Genomic DNA, 22,452 nt, shown 5'->3' with positions numbered 1-22,452 from the left:
GTGACTGTTGTGGCCGGCACAGCGGTTTCACTGGCACCTCGGCGTGGCAGCTCTCGGTGCAGAGTAAACGGGACTGGTTCCCCTTCTGACCAAAGTTTGGAGGAGCCACACAGGTCACCAGCATGACTCTTGTGGCCGGTGCAGCAGTTGTGCGGGCACCTCAGCGCGGCAGCTCTTGGTGCAGAGTAAACGGGACGGGTTCCCCCTCTGACCGAGGTTTGGAGCTCCAGGAAGGCAGAGTCGCCTATTATGGACTCAAGAAGGAAGCCAGACTGGAGATTCCCAGGCAGAAAAGCACCATCAGTCTTAATGTCGCTGTTATGGCTGGCACAGTGGGTTGCTCAAATTTCGGCCCTGGGAATTAACAACTAGGACATCCACTCAGAGACCTAATTTGAAAGTTGGTAATTACAAAGATGACAGGTGGATAAATTTACAATGATGGGAAGAAACAAGCGTAAAAAGGCTGAGAATACTCAAAATCAGAATGCCTCTCCCTCTAAAGAGGATCACAGTTCCTCATCAACAAGGGAACAAGACTTGATGGAGAATGAGTGCATCCCATTAACAGAATAAGGCTTCAGAAGATGGATAATAAGAAATTTCTGTGAGTTAAAAGAACATGTTGTAGCCCAATGTAAAGAAACTCAGAACTTTGAAAAAAGGTTTGATGAAATCCTAATGAGAATAGCCAACTTAGAGAGGAATATAAGTGAATTAATGGAACTGAAGAATACAATGAAGGAACTCCGAGAAGTATGCACAGGTTTAAACACTCAAATTGTTCAAGCAGAAGAAAGGATATCAGAGGTCGAAGTCCAACTTAATGAAAGAAAACAAGAAGACAAGATTAGAGAAAAAAGGATAAAAAGGAATGAGCAAAGTCTCCAAGAAATGTGGGACTATGTGAAAAGACCAAATTTATGTTTGATAGGTGTACCTGAATGTGACAGAGAGAATGAATCCAAGCTGAAAAATATTCTTCAGGATATTATTCAGGAAAATTTTCCTAAACTAGCAAAGCAGGACAATATTCAACCCCAGGTAATACAGAGAACACCACAAAGATATTCCTCAAGAAGAGCAACCCCAAGGCACATAATCGTTAGATTCACCAGGGTTGAAAAGAAGGAGAAAATACTAAGGGCAGCCAGAGAGAAAGGACAGGTTACTCACAAAGGGAAGCCTATCAGACTTACAGCAGATCTCTCAGCAGAAACTCTACAAGCCAGAAGAGAGTGGGGGCCGATATTCAACATCCTCAAAGAACAGAACTTTCAGCCCAGAATTTCATATCTAGTCAAACTAAGCTTCAAAACTGAAGGAAAAATAAAATCTTTTATGAACAAGCAAGTACTCAGAGATTTTATTACCACCAGGCCTGCTTTACAAGAGCTTCTGGAAGAAGCATTACACATAGAAAGAAACAACCAGTATTAGCCTTTCTAAAAATATACCATAAAGTAAAGAGCATCAACATAAAGAAGAATTTACATCAACGAATGGATAAAACAGCCAGTTAACATCAAATGGCAGTAACCCTAAATTTAAATCGAATAAATCCACCAATCAAAAGATACAGCCAAAACCCAACGGCATGTTACATCCAGACCCATTTCACATGCAAGGATACACAAAAACTCAAAACAAAGGGATGGAGAAAGATTTACCAACCAAATGGAGAACAAAAATAAATAAATAAATAAAAAGTAGGAGTTGCAATTCTCATATCTGATAAAATAGATTTTAAAGCAACAAAGATATAGTGGTAAAAGGATCAGTGCAACAACAAGAGCTAATGATCCTAACACCCAGATACATAGAGACTTAGACTCAATAAGACAGAAAATTGATAAGGATATCAAGGACTCGAACTCAGATCTGGAACAAGTAAACTTAATAAATATTTATAGAGCTCTCCACTTTAAATACAGAAAATATACATTCTTGTCAATACCACATCACACCTACTCATAGGTTTAAATGAAACATTGATTGGCCATTATTAATACCCATTTTTTTTTTAGAATAAAGCAACATTTCTGTTCTCTCTCCCTCTTTTTCTTCCTCTTTCTTCCTCTCCTTCACTCCTTTTTCTTTCCTTCTCTCAACAAAAGAAAAAAAAGAAATCAACTTGTAAACCTCTAGATCCAGGTCGGCAATGTCTCTCTCATTGCTTGATTTCCTTCCTTCCCTTCTCTCCCTCCCTCCCTTCCTTCCTCCTTCCCTTCGTCCTTTCCTCCCTTCCTGCCTTCCTCCCTTCCTAAAAAAACATAAAAATAAAAATAAAAAATTAAGGGTTAATTAAAAATTGAATTCCATGTCTATTTAATGCTCATTTATTCATTCATTAAATATTTATTGATCATCTACTATATTCCAGACCACTGCAATAGAACAGGGAATAAAAAAATAAAAATTATTTTCCTGCCGGGCACAGTGGCTCACGCCTGTAATCTCAGCACTTTGGGAGGCCAAGGCGGGTGGATCACGAGGTAGAGAGATCGAGACCATCCTGGTCAACATGGTGAAACCCTGTCTCTACTAAAAATACAAAAAATTAGCTGGGCATGGTGGCGCATGCCTGTAATCCCAGCTACTCAGGAGGCTGAGGCAGGAGAATTGCCTGAACCCAGGAGGCGGAGGTTGTGGTGAGCCGAGATCGCGCCATTGCACTCCAGCCTGGGTAACAAGAGCAAAACTCCGTCTCAAAACAAAAAAAAAATTATTTTCCTTGTGGAATTTGCATTCTAGTGTGGAAAGACAGGCGATAAACAAATAAGCATAACAGTTATGAAGAGAAATGAGACCAGATAGGTAGAGCAGGTGAGTCATACCCATTTATTCCACAGAGTTGTGAGCACTGACTGCACAGGGACTCAGAAGGAAATGGGAATATACCTGGACTTCAAGAGGCGTAGATACCAGGAGGAGCAGAGACCGAGGGCTGCAGATTTTTGTGCCAATTCAAGTAAAGGCAAAAGAAGGGTGTGGTCACTTCTACTGAGGGAAAAGGGATGGCAAAAGAAGCTAAGGAGGTCTTTGAGAATCAAAGGATACGTAAGCTGAAACTTGAACTCAATCTCTGAGCAGACAAGGAGAAAGTCTATATTCCAGGTTGAAGGATATCCTACTTTATAGCCTTGCCCCCCAAAGTGTGGTCTGTAGACCAGTTATATCAGCATCACCTGGGAGCTTATTAGAAATTAAAACTCTCGAGCTGACCCCAGGCTCACTGAGTCAGTCTTTATTTTAATCAGAGGCCCAGGTGACATCTGTGCAAACTTGTTTGAGAAGCCCTTTCTCAACTAGTGGCTTTCAAACTTTGTGGTACATTAGAATCACTGGGTTAGGGAAGGGGCAGAATTTTAAAAATCCTGATGCCCGGCCACAGTTCCTACCAACTACACTAGAATCTCTGAGAATGGAACCAGACACAATTAAATTTAAAACTCCTCCTGGGGCGAAAGTCCTGCCTGATAAAATTTCTCACCCCAACCTATGTGCATTGTCCTCAGTAAATACTCAAGGGTCATACAAAGGGACTACTTTGTGAAATAAGAGGTCTTAACTGTCACTTGACAAATACAGCTACATTGGTCATAAACTCCCAGAATGCTTAATCAGAGAAAGAAGAACTTCCAACTGGTAAGTGGGGGAGGATGCGAACATTTTCACTGAGTGCGAAATGGATTTCCCTGCCTGGTGACAAGCTGGCAGATCCGGCCTCCTGCAGATGGCTGGGCTGCTGCAGACACAGTGCCGCATATCTGACACATACGTGTTGGGCTTAGTGTTCCTTCCTGCGCCAGAGCAGACAGATTTGGGAAGAGAGGACAGCGGTCTTTGGCGGGAAGGAGAGCACGCTGTCCCCAGTCCTCATCAACAACAGGCTCTGTTCTTGAGGAGCAGCCAAAACACGCATTTCTCACCAAAATTGAGTCATACTGAAAAAGCAAGAAGTGGAGCCAAGATGTAAACTTTTGTCAAGAACTTTCTTCCCAGACCTTGCCTTTGTATATCTTTTCAGCTCTTCTTCCTCAAACTCTAATCTCCCAGCTAAGTCTATAGGAAGTGACCAGAGCTAGATGCTTGTGGGAGTGGAATATTCTGGACTGGAGCATCTGAAACGTTGATGTGAACCTTGGATCTGGCAGTACTTGCCATTACACCTTTAAAAAGTGATGCAAATCTCTGAATCTCGTCCCTTGAAATGCTTTAAAATGTAGCTTTCCTCATCATTTATACCCTCTGTTTTTTCTCATGTCCCTTTTACCTCCCTGTTATCAAGGTTGGGGGCCAGAGAACTACTGGCTTTTCCAAGAATACAATGATTTGAAGGCACAGTCAAAAGCTGAGAATTTCAGAATGCCAGACGGGTTCAGCCATGAGTCAGTCTATCTCCATCTCTCTAGTTGCTGGGTTCTGTATTCTAACTCTGTGCTAATTGGCTTCATCCACTCTCGTGAGTCCATCCTTGTCTTTATCCCAGTGGCTCACAAATCTGTGTCTCTGGTCCCAGGCTTAAGCTCCTGATTCACGCTATCCAATTGCCTCAAATTCAAATGTCCTAAAACTAAATACTGTGGTGTCTCTGTCACATACACACACACACACTCACATACTCTCTCTCTCTCTCTCTCTCTGTTATTCAGGCAAGCATATTCACACTTGGCAGAACTTGGGCTTCCTCCAGCATGCTCCTTCAGAGAAAGTCACCACTATTCATCCAGTTACTTGTCAAAACTTGTCTCTTGCCCTCGATTCCCTTCCCTTTATCCCTATACCAAATGGATTACCAGCTCCTATGGATGCCATAGCAGAAATGTCCCTCCATTCCTGTGCATTCTCCTGTCATGATCCTAACTCAGATTACTGTCCTCTGCCACCCAGAACACTAACCCCATCTTCCAGGACCGTTCTAGGCTTGAGACCCTTCCATCCACTGTTCCCATGGGAGCAGAATGATAGATCTGGAATGCAGATCTGATTACCACCTTCCTTTCTTAGAGACATTTCCATCCCTTTCCACTGTTCCTAGGATCAAGCCCAAGCTTCTCAGTCTGCCTTCAAGGAAGACCCTTCAGGAACAACCACAGGTGCCTCTGAAGCCTCAGCTCTCACCAGCCCCGCCTCACACCGGCTTCTCTCAGCATAGTAAACGTCTTTCTGTTTCTCAAATGCTCTGCATACCCTTTCTCATCTCCAAATGTGGGTACATTTTCCTTTCTCTCAATGCTTCTCCTTCCAGGTAATTTTTCACATCTTTCAGGCTTTGGGTTTAGTTCTGCTTTGTACAGGAAGTCTATCCACACAGAAACTGAACTGTGTGTCCTGCTGATTGTTCTCATATGCTGTGTTTTCCCTGTCACAGAGCTTAACAGACAGCCACTGTTTACTGACCAGAACCTGGATAAGACAGTAATCTCCATGAGAAGAGGATCCTGGGCTGTAGGGTGATAGCTCTGTTCTCAGCACAACAGACACTTATCAAATATCTGTCAAATGACTGAAAGTCCCCTCCTGATCTCCCTACACCACATGAGGACAAAGTCTCATAAACCCTTAACAGTCCTCAAATATCCCACTGCAGCTCAGCTAAGGTTCTCATCTTTTAATCAAGCTCCTGTTATAAGACCCTCCCAGAATATTCTCCTGTCTTGAGTTTGGCCTGTTTTCTACCCAAGAAGCATCTTTCCACTTCCACATCTCTTTGATCATTTCTCTTGCTAGGTTAAAATCTTTCTGTAGATAACCATTGTCTTCAGGATAAAATATAACCACTTCAACATAGCAAACAGACCCCTTTGAGACAGGACCCACAGAGTCATTGCCTCAGTTTCATTGTTCGTCTGTTTCTACCTTCTTCACCTCTCACTTTTAGGTTCTCAAATACTTCAAGGGTACAGGGCTTTCTTATGCTTTAAAAATATGGCTCTTTCTGCCTCCAATGGCCTCTGCCTTTCCTTGTTTTCTCTGTCCTGGCTTGTAAACACCACATTGTCTTCAAAGATTCATCTCACCTATTCATTAAACACGTGTTTGCTGGCTGTATACTCTACATTATACACCTATTCATTAAACACGTGTTTGTCAGGCCCTGTTCCTGGCACCAGGGGCACATTGTTGGACAAGACTAACTTGGGAGTCTTGGGAAGACTAACAAGGGAAGGGATTCTAATCACCTGGAAGCTTATTAGAACTTAATATTCTCAGACTTACCCCAGGCCCACGGAGTCAGAATCTTTACTTTAATCAGATGCCCAGGTGATGAGCATGCAAACTGAAGTTTGAGAAGCCCTTCCTCAACTCGTGGCTTTCAAACTGTGATACATTAGAATCACCTGGATCGTGGAAGGGGGAGAATTTTTAAAAGCCTGATACCTAGGCCACAGCCCCTACCAATTACACCAGAATCTCTGAGGGTGGAACCAGACAGAGTTAAATGTAAAACTCCTCCTGGGGTGAAAGCCCTGCCTGATAAAATTTCTCACCCAACCTATGTGTATTGTCCTCAGTAAATACTCAAGGGTAGGGTCACACAAAGGGACCACTTTGTGAAAGAAGGGGTCTTAACTCTCACTTGACCCCGCCCCCCCCACCAATAATTTGGAATCTCCTGGGGGGGAAACTGGATGCTTGTGGTTGCCTTCCTAAATGTTGCCTTTTCTGTTACCTCTTCTCCTACTTTATGCCTTGCTTTGCGCTTGTTCAAGCTTCTATTCTTGTCTCTTTACTTGGCTTATGTAAACAAAATGACATGGGTCATATGGGAAAGGGACCATGCCCGATTCATCTTACAGCCCCCACACTGAGCTCGACATGGTAGATACTGAATAAATATTTGTGAGACAAATAAATGAGAAGTTAATAGTTTCTTAGTTTTTACCAGTAGTTGAGGCTCTGAGGAGAATCAAAACTGGTAAATGTGATGAACGAGATGACCTAAAAATGTTGTTCCTCAGAAGAGGCTTGGTCCAAGTTGAGCATTCCAGTGGTAATAGTCCTGTAGCCAAAGGATAGCAGAAAGGTATTTGTCAGTGAAAATGAAGGTTGTGCCTGTGGTAGAATCAAGGTCCCTCTGTCAAAATCTGTGTTTTCCTACTGGACTGTCAATGCACACTGCATCCCCATATCTTACATATATTAACATGGGCTTAGTTGTTGCAAGTTCAAAGCAACAATTTGTTTTCATGACCTAATCATGATTTAGCAGCCTTGAAATATTTGTTAAGATTTGCCATGCCTTTGCCATGTGACCTATCAATATTTTGGCAACGTTGGCTAATGGGAAGCTAAATGTAACTTAACTAAGAAAATGAACTAGTATAATATAGTGGATATATGCTTCAAAGTTATATGTAGTAGTAAGCAATGACCTTGATGCATTTAGAATAACATGGATGCTCTTAAGAACACAGTAGAGAAGTAGTTAGTTTAATAAAGGGAAAAACAAGATTTACAACAGAATACCATTTATATACTTAAACTATGCACACTCAAAATGCTATATATTTTTCACAAGAATACAAGCATAATTAAGGAACATGTATCACATCTTAAGGTGGGTGACTAACTGTTCAAGAGGAATGGAGAGATTGAGGAACAGGGGGAAAAATAAACAGGAATGGGATCTTAAACTGAATGAGGATGTCAATAGAATATGAACTAATATGTTACCTGTCACTAAGGCTTAATTTTAAACATTATTGCAAATACAAGGGATTTTGACCCACTACCAATGTGATATAAAGCAGCCTCACACTCTAGATGTTTGTTGAGATGACCCCTTTGCCCTTCCCCTCTACCCTAGCCACAGTCCCAGGTTGTTGAAGGGGATAATTCTTCATGGCTTAGACCCAACCTGGCAAAGAAGGTGAATTAAATGTAAAACCTTACAAGGCTCTATCAGAAGATACAGCACAGATTTTTAAAAGGAAGAAAATCCCCTAGTCCTAGAGGACTGAAGCTTTTAAGTCTGAAATGAGTTACTGTCTTCTTAGGAACCTCTAACCAGATCTCTCACAACAAACCCCTGAGGCACTGTGGAGCTCTCCTTGGTGCTGAAAAAAGCCCGTCAGGCGTGTTTCCTGCCATAGATCCTGGTTTTGCTGGCATAGACCGTCCTGTCTGACCCTACTCTGTGATGGCTCTTAACCACAAGGGTTTACTAAAGCCAGAGGTTAGAGGTTCCTTCTTAGAAAGAAATAGGTGATCAACCTCGTTTTTATATATGACTATAACTGAAAAAATATGCTAATGATTCTGTCTGGTTCAGCCTACTTCCTACCCCTGTTGTCTAAGTCTCTGTCTCTAAGTCTTGTATAACTTGGGTATGTAACAGTGTCATGATATCTCATACATACACCTTTCCCAGGTTAGAATACCTGTGTCTTTTGGGATAAGAAAAGTGAGAAAATTACAAAAACTGGGCTAAAAGTAAAAAGGTTTAGGGAGTACGTCATTTCAGCTTTACCTAAGAAATGCCCTGAATCATGGTGGCTCTTGCCTGTAATCCAAGCACTTTGGGAGGCTGAGGCAGGCAGATCACTTGAGGTCAGGAATTCGAGACCAGCCTGGTCATCATGGTGAAACCTTATCTCTACTAAAAATACAAAAATTAGGCAGGTGTGGTGGCATGTGCCTGTAATCCTAGCTACTCAGGAGGCTGAGGCATGAGAATTGCTTGACTCTGGGAGGCAGAGTTTGCAGTAGCCGAAATGGTGCCACTGCACTCCAGCCTGAGCAACAAAGTGAGACTCCATCTCAAAATAAATGAATAAATAAAATAAAAAATAAACAAAATTGATTTTCTATCTAGAATATCTTTCTCTTTCCTAACCTAAAGGAAATCCCCCTAAATGTTTCTTCTGTACTCGATCTTGGAACTCTTTTCCTGACAATAAAAAAAAGTATGGGCAGGCACTCTTAAAAACAGAATTCTGGGTCAATAAAAAGGGGTCCAATTTAAACCAAGGGCACCCTAGAAAAGCACAGAATTCTGGTCTGATGGTGGATATCAGATAGGATAGCATTGTAACTGAATTCTCATTAGAATAATGCAAAAAGGCAGATAATAAACATATACTGAATATCCACACAGTTTATCATTAGAAGAACTATAAAAAATAGGTATTTAACTCACATTTTCTAGGTTACAAAACCAAAGTTCAGGAGATTCAGTAGGTTGTACACACTGAAACAAAACTAATAAAAAGAATAAGGATTTGATCCCAAGCCTAGTTGATTCTAAAGGCCCTTTAATTTATTTTACAATGACAAAATGATTCTTGTTATTAAGCACTGGCAGGATAGGCCATGACACTGAACGTTTATAGATACGTATGACCTCATTCATTTCTGCCAATGGTACTAGAAGGTAGACGCTGTTGTTATTTACATGACACTAAAAAATTTAAGGAAGAGGCCAATGCTGCTATTGTCTAAGGTTACACAGCTGATGAGTGGTAGAGATTGGATTCAAATAAGTTCTAGTCTTATCCCAATCCTCTGCTCTTACCATTCCTCAGTAGTTTTTTAACCAGCCTCAAAATAGATGACTCTAAAGTTCTTTCTTTCACTGGAAATTGTCTTGATTTCTTTCCACTGTAAGCATGATCCTAGGACTGAATTCATATCTTTATAGACTCTGCTCCAGAAACTTATTGGTGTTTTGTCATTAGTGGCTCAATGCCATCTTTAATAACTTTTACCTATGTGTCTGGGAATTGAAGCAAAAGGACACTATTGGATTTTTTCATCTTACACTCCTTTCCCAAAAGTAGTGACCACAGAAGAGACCACAAGGAAAAAGTGGAAGCTGTAATTCGCACTGGTGTTGGTGATGGATGGAGAGAGTTACAGTTACATCATTTGATTGATGCAATACACTGCAAACAATAATACCTGGCAAACTACTAGCTTTTAAAGTAATTTCCATACTGTGGAAAATTGAGAAACAAATATTGAAGATAAATGATATGGTTGTTTCAATATTTAAATGAGACGGGGTACCCTGTTCAGGTATCTGAGGCTTGATCCAAGACTCCATTTATTCCCACAGGCCTTTCCTTGTCCTAACCTCCTTCAGAAATGTGAGGAGAGTTTAGGGAATGACCTCTTACAGAGGCAAAGAAAGTGATTTCCTGACTGATGTGATTTACCCCCTAACTTTCCCCACAGCCGTTCCATGAAGCCTAAAATTTGTCATTAGAGGCATGACTTTAGTTAGAAAGACGGCATTGTAAAGTGAAAAGATGGTATTATGTTATTAAATGTCCTTTGCAAATATGATATTTAATAAATGCATATTTTATTGAATATTCTGTTATTGAAAATTAAGATTAGTTCCATTTTCTACTACTTTAATGCTGCACTAATTTAATGCTTTTATATACACATCTCTACAAAAATCTATTATTAGCATATTCTAAGAGTGGATTGCTAAGCCAGAACTTCTAAAGCTGGTGGAAACGAACATTGGTAAAAATGTTTGAACAACTTTTTTCCAACCTCTACAACTTTGAAACTTTTGAAATACTTTGCATATGGGTTGCTGTTAAGTCAACTCCTTCCTCCCCACTACTTGTGCCATTGGCTGGTTGTGCCTGTGTTCATTCAGCACATCAGGTTGCCCTTATTACCCTTGTTAAAAGCAATCTTACCAGCGTGAGCCCATCACCACAGCCTGATGATTGCCCTTTAGAGTTTTGCTACAGCCTCAAACATATGATCTGCCCCTCCCAACATGGGATCAAAAATAAGTACATCTTCTAAGCCTCTAGCTGGATCATAGTTGGGGCACATCACATGAATGCTCTTTCTAGGTGGAAATGAATCCATTAATAGTCATGAACACAAATGTGCGTCCAGTTCCACATCTGTATCAGTACATTGTGAGTAATAGACTACCCATAAGGGTGTCCTTGAAGATCATTTCTGACTGCCCCTTGCACACCATTTCAGTGACGGCATCAGTAATGAAAAATTATGTGACACAGGGTGGTGCATTAACTCCTGGGAATTATTATTTCTCTTACGTACATTATCACCACTCCCTTCCTCATGTACACACACAACTCTGCAGAATAGTATGTCCTGGCGTGTTTCTGGGCAGGAAGTGATGTCCACTCAGAGGGTATGATATTTAAACCTAAGACATAAATGACAAGGAGGGCCAGTCATAGGAACATGGAAGGAAGAGGAACATCAGGGGAAGAGCAACGTTGAGGTTGACAACTTGCAGTCTCCCAGGACCAGGGCAGAGGACACTGCAGGACACTGAGTGGTGGGTTTGACAGAGAATTGAAAATGAAGCCTGGAAGCTGTGGCAGGAGGAGCTGAGAGAGATACCATCTGGCCAGAGCTGACAAGGAAAGAGAGTGGAAGCAGCAAGCAGTGGGTGGATGCTGTTTTTATGACATTTTCTTCAAGTGGTTTTGCATTCTGTTCTAAGATTTTGTTCTCTTTCAATCCAATTCAGAATTTGTTTTTTTTTATTACTGATGATGTTACATGTCATATATTTGTTTATTCCTTTTTAGTTTATGCCAGAAGGATTCTTACCAACTCCAAACATGGGGGAGTATTTGTATGTACGTGCACTGGTTCTTCAAGAACATGTGTATGTCACCCAAGGTCTGGCAGAATAAGATTTGCATGTCAATGATGAAGCATTACATGAGACCAGGGCTATCCCTGGCACCTCTCTGAGCAATGGAAGGGTCAAGAGAAGCTTTTCCAAATTTGGCCAAAAGGTGCCTTCTATTACTAATGAATAGAAGTTTGGGAGTCAGGAGACAAGGGTTCAAATCCCAGCTCAGCCACTCTGACCTTGGCCAGCTTACTCCACCTCGGCCTCATCTACTAAACAAAAATTCTCTGGAAGAGTCTAATAAACCCACTCTTAAGCCATCCTAGTCAATCCAAGTATACTCTCTGCTATAGCAGAAATTTGAGTTATTATTTAAAACTCTCCTTCCACTCCTATTTTCACTCTGATGAGAACTCACTTGAGTTCTTCCCCCTAGTTCTAAGCTCTGGGTTTCTTACCCTGTACTGAATGATTTTCTGTCCAATCCCAGGCTCCCCCATCTTCTTGATTCTTCCAGGCAGATGTACCAATTCTTAGAAGCTAGGGTGTAGGCACCCCTCTGCAGAGTGCAGCAGGACAAAGGAGCCCTGGCTGTGTGCTATCATTTGAGCAGAAGACCAGACTGTGTATACCAGAAAGTTTTTATATACTTCCTGGAATCCTTTTGTGCCTTTATCTCTTGCTCAACTTACTATTTATTGGAGGTTTGGAAGATTCCACTATGGCTCAGCTGTGCCCTGAGCATAGAAGTGGAGTTCCCTCCAGGCATAAACTAGAACATTGAAGACAGGGCAGCAGACATTGGGACTGGTGGTGGAGGAATGTTTCCTCCCATTCTTTGAGTTCCACTTCAGGCATTTATTTCTCTGACCCACCCCAAGTCTCAATCTCCACCTCCACCTTGAGGAATCTCAGGAGAAGAAGTCAAGGATCCAATGAGTGACATGGGGCAAGGCCACTGAGTTTCTTGGCAGCTCAGGACACCCATTATTTCTGCACATCTATGTGATAAATTTCAAAGAGTACCTGACTCTCTGTCCCTGCAGTAGGGAGGCCTGAAGGTTGGGCTGGCCAAGTTGAATTTGGTGGGAGTGGAAGGAGTAGGAAACTCAGTTTGTCACAGCCATAGATTCCAAATCTGCCTGCTCATTTACAAAGCCAATATTTTATTTTCATTTTTCTGACTCTTGCTGTCATTTCCTGATCTATTCCAAATTTGAAGGATATACAGGTGTTATTTGTCATCCTTCAAGTTCCACATGTTAAAGGTTTGCCTGGAAGCTTCAGAGATAGTCACTGGAATTGTCATTTGGAGCCCCAAATAGTGCAGAGAGACATCGTTTCTACATGGCCAATGTGGAAAGCTTTGGTGCTTCAGAAAACCTTGGTCTTACAGGATTTTCACCTGTGGTTTGCAGCATTTTCTACTATGGCTGTGTGTGTGACTGTTAAATGACACCAGCCATAGACTATTGGTGAATCTTGATCCTGGAGTCTTGCCAGCTGATTCTGACTAGAGTGAGTACCACTGAGGCAAACAGTGAGTTTATAGGAAGAGGAATCTTTCAGGTCCAGGGAAGGCCTTGCTCAGTGCAGGCAGAGCTTCAGTTTATGGGCTTTTTAGCCAGCAGTGGGAGGAATTATATATATATATATATATAAATTTGGTTATTTTACCATGTTTCTCAGCAAGAACTGTAAGTCAGAACTTAAAATTGGAAAAGCTGCAAAATTCCACATGGACGACAGAGGCATTAATAGATGAGGATTAGACCTTAAAATGGAAATGCTGGGGATAAGTGAATCAACTGCCTCACGTATGTTCTATGGATCAGTTGCAGCCTCACACAGATACATTAGCCCAGGCCATGATTTCGATTTCAGAGTCCTGGATTGTTGCTCCACCCACTGTGAAGGAACAGTGATGGATTCTTCCATGACAAGAGGAGAAGCAGAGCCCCATAAGGCATAGGATTAATGTCACTATCTCAGGTTGAATTAGAAGACAATGCAATAATAGTTTCACAAATCTGATAGACAATAACAATACTGAAAAGTCCGTGTATAGGATCCTTTCGTTCTAAAATCATAGAAGAATTCAACTGTTGAATAATAAGCACCAGATTGTCAAGCAGGAAAGGAAAAATAAAGATTATCATGGTGGTGAAAACCCAGGGAAAATGCAGATGATTTTGTAGTGTTTGGGTCTAGATAGCCAAGAAGGTTAAGCCCAGATGACAAGCTGGACAGATGAGAAAGGAGTCAAAGATGTACCTGGGCCCAACATTCTTAAAAATGGAACCAATGGGAAGAAATGGTTTTGTTGTTACTAGGTCATAGAAAGCAGTAAAGGCCAAATAAATCTAATAAAAAGAGAGTCAAGAACTGAAAGAACAGACCAGAGTGCCTCTTAGAAAAGGACTCCAGTTTCAATAAAGTGTTTAGAATATAATTCCCAAAGACCCAGGTACAGACCACAATTGGGGAAATTTCTTGGACTCCAGGATAGCCATGCCAAGTGGTTACACAGGTCTGAGGAGGCAGCAGTATTAAGTAAGCTCAGGGAAAAATGGTGTAGATAAACGTGCCCTGAAGGTGAACATCAAAATAATTTATGGAATTGGAACCTAGGGAAGAAGGGATCATTATATGAATACTGGAAACGGATCAAAAATTATGTCCAGGCTTAGGCTAGATGTTGGCCTGATGGAGGAACCTTTTTTAGAAGGGAAGTAAAATTCAGAGGATGCATCTGGTCAAAAGTTATTTGAACTATGGATGATTCTGGAAGGCCCAGCTCTTCTTGTCTTCATTATTTTTGCCATGTTGTACTCACAGGAGAAGATCTAGATGATGCTTGAAAACCAAATTCCCTAGTCAGTAAGACAGGCAATGAAATGAAAAGGAAACGAAGTATTTCAGCCAAGAGAGCATAAAAGGAAAGTAATGCATTTAAGAAGCAAGTTAAATACGTTAAAAGTCCAGCCAATCAGTTTTGAAGTGAGTTTAGAAACAAGAAGAAAGTGGACTATCAAAGACATCTTAAAGACAGAGCCAATGGGAAGAAGCGACTGCAGGGAATGCATGAAAAAGGGCATATTTAGCTGCTACTGAGGTCCTAATTCACCAGACCTGAACAACTGCAGAGCTGGGGAAAAGCAAACCTCTGGGCATGAGGCCATGGCAGAGGCACCAAAGCTCCTCAGTCCTGTAGGTCCAGAACTTCAGAAGTCTGAGCTGCATCTCCAGCTGAGGAATCTGCTAAGGATGCTTCTGCAGCTACAACCAAGGGATGTCAGCCAGAGGCAGGACCACAACCACTGCAGCTCAAGCCCCGACAGAGCTCATACTCCTTGTGGCTGAGGGGGCCAAGGTCACCCCGGAACTAACAAGAGGGGCGAACATGAAGAGTCTGAAAGCAAAGCAGCACAAGAAAGTAGAGAGTCTTGCGAGGTGGCCTGCAAAAGAAAAATTGTAACACACCACTGGAATATCTCAACTTTGCAAGCAGACAGAAATATCTCAGCTGCCACCTTCTGAGAGAAGAGGCACTGCGCATAGGGGGATACAGTTAACACAGCAGCAAAATTAACCTCCTGATGGAGAATTCTGTGCTCACAGCTAAGGAATCTGAATAACTGGCTTAGACTTGTCGATATCCAGAAAACAAGTGTTTCTCCACCTTCCCTAAGAGATCCCTGAGCTTTTCCTCTGGTCTTTGACAGCAGGGATGATATAGTCTTGATTAGGAACCAGGCCCTGGGAATATCATTTTTCTAGAGATAACTAGTACTGGAGTTAGGGTTTTCTAAATTGATTGTGGGGTAGAAATGGGGAACAGTGGGGGAGACTGGCTCTGTGATGTTGTTTTATTTAACTATTTAGGCTTTTTAAATGGTAAGACACAAGAAAATAGTTGAGTTTCAATGAACATAGTGGCCTATATAAGCATATGCCCGTTCTAGTGAAAAGCTGCCGAGGAGCAAGCCCAGGTAGGCTGGTGCCAGAGGGTTCATGTGTCCAAGTACCTCCCTGGCGGGATCTTTATGTCACCATTTAATATCAGTGCAGAATATCTGGGGGTTTCCATTGGACAACATACTAGAGTGAATAACAGAGTAAATATTTTTTAGCCTAGAGTTCAGGGAACCTCACTTTGGGTCTTCTGTGGAAAAGGCTAAACTCCTACCAGCAGTCCCATGAGGAAGAAGAAAGAAGGATTTGGGGAAACCTATAAAGATGGGGCAGTGCTTTTTTATCTCTTCCTCCAAACGTGAGAGCTGCAGCCTGTTTGAACATCTCAATGGATCTGGAGGACAAGGAGTCCTCAGTCATTGTTCAATGGAAAAACATTTCCCTTTTGGATCAAACATGCACTTCCAGCTGGTCTCCAGGTACTCTGTTTTCTGCCCAAGAGAGAAGAGAGATTTATCTAATTAGGGAGACTGGGTAGAGGCAACGGGCATCTTGTTCCTCTGCTGGGGAACCCTGCAAGGTCAAATGCTGCTCCTGAAGTTTGGGATTCTCAAGTTCAGTTCAAAGGGAGATTATATTACAAAGCCCAGATATGTTCACACAGCTAATATCTCTTCTTCAATCCTGCTTTTCCATAAAAAGTTTATTTATAAATCTCCCAATTTGCCAATTGTTGTGAACTAAAGTGATATTATGGATTCTGCTGTCTCAGATCTCAACAGCAACTTAGTGAGTATCAGGGATAATATCAGAAATTGCGGAGGGACCTTGGAAGAGGTGGAACTCTGGAGATGAGTTAGTGCTGCTTCCACACCCCAAGACTGCTTTCCTCCTTCCAGTACTCCAGATAGTCTGATCTGATATGCTGAGAGGCGTTCCCGTTACACACTCACTCACTTTGCAGACAGGGCTGTAGCTCTCACGTTGAGTGATATCCCATGATAACTTATCAATACGTCAGGTATGAGGCTACATGCTTTGTTTGTGCCATCCTATATGAATCCTATGAGGAGGCTCTACTTTTATCCCCATTTTATAGACAAAGAAACTGGCTCAGAAGAGTCACATGACGTGTTCATGTTCCAATAATAGCAGGAAGCAGAGCTGAAGATTCAGCCCGGGCACCATCTGACACAGAGCTTATGACACTCCACTCTAGGGCCTTTCCTCACACTTCATAGAGGCAAGGATGAAGTCTATACTCTAACCTCCAAAGTAACTTCCACAGGACTTTCAACCAATATTGAAAGGGTGGCAGTGATAGAAATTAAAAACGATGAAGAAACTCCCATGTTGTCCAGGGCATGAGCAAACAGGAGCTCATATGTACTACTGTAGGCATTTAAGCACAATCTTTACAGAGCTCAATTTATTGATGTGTAGGAATTTGTTCTAGGAAAATAATTATAGCAGTACACAAAGATATAGGTGAAAAGCAGTTCTGTAAAACATTATTTGTAATAGTTAGAAAAAATGCTTTAAATGACCTAAATATCCATCTCCAGGAGAATTGGTTAAATGTATTAGAGTAAATCCATCTGAAGCACTGCACTGTGACCATTTACAATGATAATACAGATCTATATGTATCGACTCGGAAATATGTTAACTGAAAATGGCAACTTACACAACAGTATGCATCATAGCATCCCGTTTCTCTTAAAAAATAAAAAAAGTGTAAGCTACCATTAAAAAAAAAAGATTAAGAGGACCCAGAAATCAAACCTCAGCAATGAGGCAGTCTGCTCAGTGGTAAGGAAGGAGGGCTGCAGCCAGGGGACCTAGATCCCACTCGGTTCTTGCTTGTGACCATGAACAAGTTCCTGAGCCCTCTCAGCCTCAGTTTCCTCATCTGAGAAGTGAAGATTGCTACGGCTGTTCTTATCTTTTGCTGTTGGTTTGAGGATTAGATGAGATGGTGCATGTCAAGTCTCAGCATAGACTGTGCCACATGCTAGACACTTAGCACATGGCAGCAATCTTGATATTTATGGAGTACCTGTTCTAGTTATCTAGTGCGGTATAAACAACTCCCCCAAAACTTAGTGGCTTCAAGCAATAATCACTTTATTATGTCTCACAAAGTCAGTGGGTCCCAAATTTGGGCAGGGCTTGGCTGATTCTTTGCTCTCTGCAGCATCGCTGGGGTTATTTAGAAGTGCTTGGATGGTAGATGTGCTGGTTAGAGCATCCAGTATCATTTCACTGACAAGTCTGACACCTCGGTCTGCATGGCTGGAGGCCTGGGCTCAGCTGAGACTCTTGATTGGAACACCAGTCTATGGCCTCTTTAATATGATGGCCTCAGGGTAAATGGGCGTTTTACACAGGGCCTGGGTTCCCTTAGAGATACTGTTGTTGTCATCTTTGGAAAATACCATCTGCCACAGAACCTATATCTGACATCTTAGTGTTTTGCAAATATAAAATGTATATGTCAATAATAAAAAGTATGTCTCTATAGACAGAGCTTTAGGAACACTTTATATAACTGAACACAAATAGAGACACATATAAAGATAGGTATCTATTCTGTGGCAGAATTGCCTTAGCTGAGGAGGCAGGCCTGTTGCATGTGAAGCCTGAAATGGTTGTGTAGAAAAGCAATGGAAAGAAGAAGGAGACGCTCACTTGTTGTATATTTAGCATAGGTTTTATCCTTTACAATAAAGCGATGTATTTCACTTTGCTTCCCCTGTTGCTATGGCATTTGTCACTTTATTTATAACAGTGTCTGTTCAGTTGCATCTATATACTTGAGAAGCTTTTCTGCTCTAAGAAAGAACCGTAGCAAGCATGGGGGTGCACTAGGGTAGGGTGGGGGGTGTGGTCAGGATGTCCTTGTTCATGCTATTTCTCTGTTCTTCTGAGTTGCCTCTCCAGTTCCCCAACAGCTGTTAGCCAGAGGGGTCTTACATGTGTCCTGCACTCCTCACAACTGGTCATGCATGTCGGAATTGAGGTCTGCCCTGAGCTCTCTGTTATATCAACAGCTGTGTGACCTTGGGCAAGTTACTCAGTCTCTCTGAGCCTCACTCTTCTCTTCTGTCTTCCCTTGGTAAAACAAGAAGGCTCGAGCAAAACTTACCAAGGCCTCTTTTCAATCTACCACTCTCCATGGTTCTCTCAGTTTCTGAAGAAACCTGAGCCCTTTCTACTGGATGGCCTTCGCCTACCTGGCTTCCTCTGCCTGTTAGACTCTTCCTCTGCTCCTCATCATCCTTAATGTCACTTCTTCTGATGAGCCTTTCCTGTTCTGCCCATCTGTCACAGATGCACTCAGTGCTCACCCTTAGGCTCCCATTTCCTTAGATCAGATTCTTGGCAATCTGGGTGTGTTCAGTTTCATCAGTCAGCTCCTGAGCCTCTTTAGCCTCAGGCTGCTCTGCGGCTCCCAGAAGCCACCTTGTCTGAATGCAAGGGCTTGGGGATTTATGCTCCCAGGGCTGAAGGGTGCAGAAGTGTACCTGCTTCAGCACCCTCGTCACTGATTGGGAAAATTCTGCCCTGTGCTGTGTCTAGAGCTCCTTTCTTGATTGATAAGGATTTGGCTTGAATTCACTCACTTACTTGTTTCCTTTCCTTTTCCATTCTACCCACCATCCAACTTCCCACTCACCAGGTTGCCCTGAGAAGACTTCATAACACACAGCTCTCACTCACAAGCTCTTCTCAGTGTCAACTTCTGGGAAATCCAGCGGGAATCACTCTCTGAACTAGCTGAACTAGGTCCCTCTGCAGTGCTGTCTATTTCTGCGTCCTTTTTGTTTCCAGGGCGTCAGGCACATAGCCCAATCCATAAGCATTTTTTTTTGACTTTATAAATCTCCCTCAGCCCCTCTAGGCTGTGTGTTTTGTGAACACAGAGACTATTTTTATCATGTGCACTATTTTATGACATAATGTAGTTTTTGTAACAGGATATGTATGCAACAAATGTGTTAAATGAAAAAAAAATTAAAGAATCATAGAACAATTATCTTTTTATGACGCCCACCTGGGCACATTCGTCTTTGTTCTCAATACTACCTAAGATACTCTCCCTACCATGCTTCCATCTAAATTATTTTACTAATTATAACCAGTAAATAAATGCTTGGAAAATGTCCAATGTCACTATCAATTTACAAAAGCAAATTAACATTAAATGAAACATGTAAAGAGCTCTTTTGGCTCAGTAGGAAAAGGACAACCCAGTAAAAAATGGGTAAAGGACATAAGTCGACATTTCTCCAAAGACATACAAACGGCCCGTAAGCCTATGAGGAGATGCTCAGCGTCACAGTCATTGGGAACATGCAAACACGGCCATATCTGTAAGGAAGCCTGTTGGGATGTGGGCGCATAGGCGCTTCTACTCTGTGCTTCCAAATTTTTTAAAGTGTTGATATATTCATTTTATACTTTTAAAAATATCCTGTAACTTCTCAAAGCTCAATGCCAGTCCCAACTTCCACTTGACACCCATCCAGAATCATCCCCCTTGCGACATCATTCTCTCACTTTTCTACATTTTTAGGTGTTTTATGGCTTATTGGACATGATCTGGCTTGTGATTAAGAATAATAAGGTTGATAGCTGTCATTCACTGAGTGCCTTCCGAAAGTCAGAGACTTGAGAGTATTTTATGCAATCTTCTCAATACCCTAAGTACTTGTATACTCCATGTCCAGATGAAGCAATTAAAGATGAGAGAAGTAAAGTAACTCATCCAAGGTTACCCATCTGTTATCAGTGGGGCTCTGACACGACCCAGGGCTCCCCAAATCCTTCTTCTTTGGCAGCTACCCATGACAGCTCCAGCATTTCAACAGGAGAGACAGTAACAGACACCTCTGGGGCTTGTCCATATCCTATCAGTGCTTGTCTTCCCCATTGGAAACTTTGTTCCAAGTGGATAGGACACTGGCTAAGGGATTCCTCTCTCCCCACAGTATGGTTCCCCTAGGCAGAGGACAGGCCAGAGTATGGAGACCAAAGAATTCCAGGGGAGGCCCTTGACCAGTGTGAATTGGAGTTGGTGGATAAGTACCCCAGCCTCCTCGCCCCTTGGGTAGAATAAACCTAAGGCATGGTCTGCTCGGTCTCCCAGAAGTCCCCATGGGATTAGGCTTCAGTTGCCCACAGCAGTGCCCTGTTCACAGATGCACCATGTATTGGCTTCCTTTTCTTTCCCAGGTACCCTCCCCATGACTGCTTCCTTGGATTCACTTCCAAAACAAAAAGCAAACAACAACAACAACAAACCCTACTTGCATCATATCCTTGTCTGCTCTACGGGAACTCAACTTAGACAAGGGCCATGCGGAGGGACTTACATCTGGAAGGAAAGTGGGTCTAGGAGCCTTGCCCTGGTGCAACTTTTGTTGTTGTTGTTGAGACAGAGTCTCGCTCTGTCTCCAGGCTGGAGTGCAGCGGCGAGATCTTGGCTCACTGCAACTTCTGCCTCCCAGGTTCAAGCAATTCTTCTGCCTCAGCCTCCCAAGTAGCTGGGACTCAGGCATGCACCACCACACCAGCTAATTTTTGCATTTTTAGTAGATACAGGGTTTCACCATGTTGGCCAGGATGGTCTTGATTTCTTGACCTCATGATCTGCCCACCTTGGCCTCCCAAAGTGCTAGGATTATAGGCATGAGCCACCATGCCAGGCCACAACTTTTCCTTAGTTTTAAATGTTATTATTGGGTCATGGCCTCAAGGGAAGGCTAATAAAGATTGTAGGTTGGGAGCAAGGCAGCCATAAACCTCTCCTGATTATCTGCTGCAAACCAGCCTCAAACACTCACATGTGAGCACCTGGACAAGTCTGTTGTCCCCTGCCCCTCAGCACCTGGCATAATTCTGACCACTTAGGAGTTATTAAATGGTTATTAACATGGTTATGGGTTTCACCTGCCAACTTTATTTTGCTGAACTGCTGGCTACTTTTAAGATGAGAAAGAAGGCTGCAAGTTGAGAAACCGTATCTCCAAGCCTCAAGGGCTCCTGCAATGAGGAAATGCAGATCTGTGCTCCCAGCAAGCCTGGGAGGGCATCCTCAACCTTCTGCTTCCAAGCTGTGTGACTTCAGGTAAGTCACTTGGCATCTCTGATCCTCAGTCCCCAATTGCATGATGGAAACATAGCAATGCCTACCTGAGGGGCTGAGTCTGGGGCTGAAGGGGTAATTGGCATGATGGGAGTGCTCAGGATTGGTATTTGCAGGTAAAGATTAAGTAAACTCTGCTGCTGCAGGTTGCTGGAGTATTCTGCAGCTCTGCCTGCTCTCCCCTGGAGACTCTTGTCTCTGAACCCCAGACTTGTCACAGGGGCCTGTACTTAAAGTAACCACTCACAACTGCTTCAGCCCAGCTGAGCTCCCCTGGAGCCCACTGGTATCTGATGCCTCCTTGGGGCCTCTCCTTCTGGGGATGCACCTGTCTCCTCTCAGAGATATCCTCCAAGGGTGTGTGCTAGACCTTGGCTGATAATTGGGCCACTTCAAGATGAAATAATAAGAATTATAATAATAATTACTATTATTATTTATAAGCTACTCTGTACTGGGGATCCTGCATCCATTCCTTCTGATTCCCTAATTATTATCACTATTTTACAGATGCATCCAAAGGCAATGAGTGAGCAAGGGGTTGAGCCTACACTGGAGCCTGAGTTCTTCCCAGACCCAGAACTTCACTGCCTCCTGGGCTCATGGAGCCCATCGTCAAATCAGAAGTAGCTCTAAGAAGCCCTTTGTTAGAAAGTGAAAAGCCCAGTTCATCCCTAGTTCCCCCTGCATGATTTCTGTGTTGTAACTCCAGGTATGCACACAGTCTTAGCAGAGGTGAGTGAGGCCCTTTGTGCTTTGGAGATGCCCAGTACCAGAGTAGGTGTAAAGCTTC

The sequence above is a fragment of the Callithrix jacchus genome, chromosome 16 (genome assembly GCF_049354715.1).
Source record: "Callithrix jacchus isolate 240 chromosome 16, calJac240_pri, whole genome shotgun sequence".
Classification (NCBI taxonomy): Eukaryota; Metazoa; Chordata; class Mammalia; order Primates; family Cebidae; genus Callithrix; species Callithrix jacchus.
Note: the sequence above shows the minus strand (reverse complement) of the source record.